Raw genomic sequence first — 6,340 nt, 5'->3', positions numbered from 1 at the left:
TCATTGTACAAAATATCTGTCATAGTCATCCTGACATAAATATGCTGCTGTTTGTACAATACATGTTTTTAAAAGTTATGTTTTCACAAACTCAAAGAATTCTTGTGAGTTCCAAGGGGCCAAATTGAAGGATTCATCTTAAACAGATCAAATACACCCCTCTTAGTTCCATGGTACTGAAATTGTTTTCTTCCTAAGCTTAACCTTGTCTTCTGCTATGCCAGCACCTTGCCAGGTCCAAGATACACCAGACAGCTCCACATCACAAATCCTGGACAGGAGTGAAGCAACCAGCTATTTTGTGACCAGCATCCCAGATTTCTCAGGTAACCCAAGACTCCTACATCCACAAACAACCAAGACGAAGTCTTGAGAACCTGATGCCCCATCCCATCAACCTGCTGTACCTAACTCCCCACCTTTTAATTATAAGTAAAAGGTGGGCCTATTCTGTTACCTGGGTACCTGTCCCTCTGTTCCTTTAAGATTCAAGCCCTGGCTACTCCGAATCTCCCCATTCTGGAGCTTCCACTCCAGGTCTCTGTCTGTCTGTCTGTCTGTCTGTCTGTCTCTGTCTGTCTGTCTTTCTCTCTCTCTCTGTCTCTCTCTCTCTCTGTCTCTGTGTGTGTGTGTGTCCATTCCTCTTCTGAAGAGGCAGCTTCTGCCTCTCTCCCCTTTCTTCCTTCCCATGACCACTTACGCTTATACCATTCCCCAAACCCACTAAATAAACTCTATACTGAAGCACTCTCTTCATGGTGTGTCTGTCTGTCTCCTGCCCACCACTGCCTTAGGTCACTGGCATCATGATTTAAAACAGTTGTTAAAATGTAGAGCTTTAATGATCCTCAGTACAGTCTCCTGGAATTGAAGAGAATGTAGGGACAAAGAGAGGCCATAGCAGGCAGTATCTCCGGCCCCTCTGTCATCTAAACTACTGATTCTGGAGTTCGTTCACAACACAAATGTTTTGTCTAGAGGACACAATGACTGCTTCTGAAGAGAAAGGGAAGCAGCATGCAAATTTGTACCATGCATTGTTGGAGACACCCACTGCCCCGTATGTCCCCTGAAAGTATAGCAAAGCATTTCAGTGAAGCACTCTCTGAGGACCTTGAGTATATCAGAGGCTAGGATATCAGATATCAGATACTGTGGACAGTTAGGGAATACCAGGCATGTCAGCTTGGGAGGCACTAAAACTTGGTATCATAATATAATCTTTTGAGAAAAGAAGAGCAAATAATGGCTGGGAAGCAATTCAGGAAGCAATGAAATAGGCTTTGTAGTCATGAATTTTCCAGTGTTTGGGAAAGTTCACTCTTGCCAGGGACAGCATGGGAAATCTTGTTAAGGGACAATTTTCTAATGAAAGGGACAAATGTTGCATGGAACTGGGAAGAGGAATGTGAGGAGGAACAGGAGCCTTTCCCCTGAGGCCCTGGATCCAGTGCTATAACAGTCCTCACCAAAATAGTTGCCAGGCTGCAGAGAAGATACAAACCAGGACACACAGTGGGTCTGGAGTCCTGAGCGAGGTCTTAGGACTAAAGTTCCCAGCTTGGAGAGTGAAATGAGCACAGCGCAGGAGATGCCATACCTGCTTCTCTGCCATAGGCTACAATTACTCATCCCTCCTGCTGCCAAGTGTTTAATGACAGCTGAGTTGCTCCCCAGGAATTTCCCAGGGAAATACCTATGCTGAGTCGCTCCCTGTGCACTTATAATAGCCCTAAAATAAATTTTGCATAATTACTGGTACACCCTGCGGGATTACAGAGACACAGTCAAGTAGTAACTAAGGCTAATCTGAAGGCCTTTTTCTTCTCCAGAAACCCTGGGTAATAGACTGAGGCCACCATTCCTAAAGCATCTTCCACCATCAGTGCCCCTTCACTAAATTACAAGTGGGTTTTTTGTTGTTGTTGTTGTTTTCTGGATGCACTTAACTTTAAACCATCTGTAAAAACAGAGGTGAATTCTATCTCAAGGAATGTTTCTTGGGAACAAATGTGAAATATATGTAAATATTTATGATTGACTTTCGAGGTTTGTTTCTGGGGTTAGAGAAGAATCAACTATGATAGAATCATTAGTCCTCACCTGTGTGGTATCAGCCTACAGAGTCCTCACTTGCTTTATTGGTGTTTTACAGAAGGTGCAATGAAGCCCAAGTGAAAGGACTTTATAGACATCATAGGCAGAGAACTCAAATCTGTAGATGTGACAATGGAGAAACAGCTCAAAAAAAAAATAATAAAAAGCAGACAGCCTAAGCAAAATCAGAACGTGGCATCAAGATAAAGGTCCTCCAGGGGTGTGCCATGGAAAGACAGATATTCTAAGTGTGACCCCTATGCCTACAAATAAAGTTAAGCCAAGGTCATGCTGCTCAAAAGGAATAACAACCCCTTGCAAGAAGGCGTTGAGGCAGATACTTCCGGAATGTGGAGCACTGTTAAGTAGTTCGTGGAAGATGCAGTTGGTTTCGGTAGCCACCATTGCATTACTTCATCAGGTTTTTCTCTTTTGACTTGTATTTGATTAGTGCGTGTGACTGACCCTCTGTCCCTCTCCTCTTATCTTCCACATCCTGGGCTTCATGGACACTATGCAGGAGCTACTTTACAGCTACTTTTTTTTGGTTTGTTTGTTTGTTTTTAATAAAGGGCATTAAGCATAGGTAGGATAATCAAACTTTCTTCTTCAATGTGTAGAAGAGTTACTATCTTCATGTAAGTTAATTCTTCTTTGTTTCCTCTAGCATGAACCCTGATGAACTTCAATAATTTATCAAATTCTAGAAGTAGAAGGAATGTAACATCTAAGGACTACCACAGCACTGTGTCAGAAATTCAAGAGAGGCAAAATTGGCTAGTTCACTACAGATCAGAATCATAACAAGACATCTGATACAGTAAACCATAATATTTCAGAAAGTAATCACATTTCAAAAGCATGGTAAATGGCTAATAAAACATAACCGCTTCAATACAGACCAACTCAATGTGGGAACAAGTTTTCCAGCCTCATCATTCCTATTCATTAGGGGCTATTTTCACACCTTGGTGAGATTTCTAGAAGAGGCTTCCATTAGTCAAGTGAGCAGTCGTGAACCCCTCTGGATAACTGTTTTCTTGGCAAAGCAAGTGGTTGTAGTACTAATTAACCTGCAAGTGTTTGAAGAGGTCTGAAGTCACTAAAGCTCATAGATGCAGTCATCAGATAAGGTGTTTGAAGCCTTATAATGTTACCTAACCAAAGTATCATGAATGGAAAGTGGCTGAGCTGCCGTGAGCATCTCCTAAAAGTCTGCCCTCTAAAGTTTAGTCTCCCTTCCTTCTACCAGCTTATTCTAAGTAGCAAAATATAAACTGGTTTGCTTTATCAGGGGGTTTAGAGTGGAAAAGAAGGTCTATTACCTGTTCCCATTCTCAGTGGTAGAAGGAAAGAAAGAGGAAGGCTATGGCGGGGAAAAACCCATATTTATCTGACTGGAAACTCAGCTGGGTTACATCAACTCTAGAGAAATAATTCAGCCTTTATAGATGAAGTCTAACCCCGTTGTAATTCTGCGGGCTCCTCCTTATCTTGTCTATGAAGGAAATGACTCAAGCATGAGGAGGGAAAATAATGGGAAATACCTACAGCATCACTGGATTCACCCCTTGCCAGATAATGTCATTCCCATGGAGACACTTTCTCAAACAAACCTCATGCGATCTGGGCTTCTGTCCACACAGTGAGATATCATCTCTATATGCCCAGAAGTAATTTTGGACCGTTTGGAAAGTGGCCACCTGCTGGGATTGTAGCAACACCAGAAGCCGCAGTCAGTCAATGTTATATTCTGGCAAAGAATATGGACTCATTCTGCTCAGGTACCATCAACTGGATTGAAGCTGAACTGAAAAGTAATGGGTAATTGGCAGAGGAAACTTCTCTTATTCTTATCTCACAGGAGAGAAAGCAGAAACAATGGCCAGTGACCTCTGTTCTGATCTGTGCACTGCAAGGATCATTTATCTCAGTAACTGCTTTGGTAATGCCAATGAACTAAGAACAGTCTTTCATTTCTTAGTGTTTGCAGCGTTGGTTTGAAAAATATCACAAAGAGAATCTGTAATATGAACATTATCCCAAAACTCCAAATTTCAATGTTCATGAGCAAAGTACTCTGGACCACAGACTCATGAGGTCATTTAACCTATCACCTGTTCATGACTCCTTGTGCTAAGATGGCAGAGGCGAGAATTTTCATGACATACCTTTAGGCCATCAACATCAGAAATATAGACTGTCTTTCTACATCACAAGATTGCCAACCCTTACTATAGCACCAAGAGACTTTAGCAGTGAACTCCTGGGACTAGAATCAATAATATTTCTGGTCTCTACTGAGGCCATACTATCTGGTGAATCTAGCTACATGGTGGCATTACCAAAAGAATGAAGGATTCTTGGAAGCCAAGAAATAAAATAAAATAATTTTGAAAAATAGATGAATCTCAATGATAACTGGGAAAATGGAACAATTAACCATCAAAATTTTTCAAGCCAGGAAATGCTATTTGATGCCTCAACCTACTTCTTTTTTTTTTTTTTTTTTTTTTTTTTTTTTTTTTTTTTTTAAATTAATTTTATTACAATTTTTTTTTTGCAAACCCTATGCTTAAGAAACCAAGCATTTCTTTTTTTTTTTTTTTTTTTTTTTTTTTTTTTTTTTTTTGGTTTTTCGAGACAGGGTTTCTCTGTGGTTTTGGAGCCTGTCCTGGAACTAGCTCTTGTAGACCAGGCTGGTCTCGAACTCACAGAGATCCGCCTGCCTCTGCCTCCCGAGTGCTGGGATTAAAGGCGTGCGCCACCACCGCCCGGCCTCAACCTACTTCTTAAAAAATGACATTTATTATCTTTTTTGCCTTGTGTAAAGACAATACATGTTTACAGTACTAGAAGGATACAAAAGTGTAGACAGAACATAAATTAGACATACTGCCATAATTAGATATAACCACATTGAAACACTGCTCGTTACAAACTTGGGATGCTACTGTACAAAATGGTCATGAATACCTCAACTGAGATGTTCTCCAATATTCTCATATAATCTCTGAGAGCATGTTTAGTGGCTGGCAGTGTTGCCCATGTGATTCGATTTGAATTACTTTGCAGTTGTGTTATTTAGTATAAGTAATACAATGATTAGCAAACTTGCTGATTGCTTTGTTTCACTTCTCTGATTATTTTTCAGTTATGACAAATTAATATGATAAAATTTTTCTATAATTTGGGCAACTAGGGAGGAAATATAGAAGAAGAATTCAGAGACAAAGGCTGCGTTAGTCAATATGATCTCTCTGTCTCTTTGGGGATTTTCAAATTTTCAAACCATACCAATTTTAAAAAGTTCCACCCAGTATATAAATCATTAGATGACATATTATCTTTAACCAGCTACGATATTTTTCTATACACCCAGTTTTAGATTTATATACCTTTATAGTCAGGAAAGCAAGCCCCCTTCCCTTAGAAAAAAAGAGACAGTAATCTTATCAAAAATATTTTATTTACAAAAAAATCAATTATACTATACATCCTATAATGGAAATACATTGAATAATTGCTAAAATAAATACAAGGCAATTAATTCAATTTTTTATAAGAATGAGAAAATTTGACATTTGAACGTTATCAAAGCTTAACTTAGAACATAAATAGTTAAAAAGGCAAACTCAAGTTTTAGTCTCATTTATTGTTGTGGTGTGTTTGCTTTCCACTAGCTGTCCGTGCAGTGAGAGTCTGAGTTTTTCAGAACTTGAACAAACCTCTTTGTACTGAGAAGGTAGGATATGCAGCGTCTTTGCAGTTGAGATGTAACACAGAAGTCTGCATACTCAGGAAGCAGATCATCACCTCTGTCTCTGCCTCACCGCAATGCTTTCACCCAGCTACTCTTGTGTTCTGAGTGTGTGCTTGATACAGGCATACACAGCACCAGCCACAAGGCAAGATAGATCATGTGAAAAGTCAAATTGAATAATGGAGGCCCCGTAATAACTCAGTTAGTCAAGTGTGGAGGAACTGGGTCGTCGTTTTCTGTATGGACCCATTCTTAATAATGCTAATTAACTCTTAGTGTCATTTCTACATGTGGATAATTTTAGGAAGGCCAAGTACGGAAGAGATGAGAAGACTACCTGTACAATTCAGAAAAATACCCTTCCTGAGAAGTAAAGAGGACACTTGGAACATAAATGTGCCAGTTCTGAATTGTGTTTTATATTAGTTTAAATTCACTCAAGTAAACATCATCACCATGCAGCGTGAATCGGCAAACTCA

This window comes from Microtus oregoni, unplaced genomic scaffold (assembly GCF_018167655.1).
Source record: "Microtus oregoni isolate MIOR12 unplaced genomic scaffold, Mior012 000022F_ref0000154, whole genome shotgun sequence".
Lineage (NCBI taxonomy): Eukaryota > Metazoa > Chordata > Mammalia > Rodentia > Cricetidae > Microtus > Microtus oregoni.
This window is presented reverse-complemented; position numbering follows the sequence as displayed.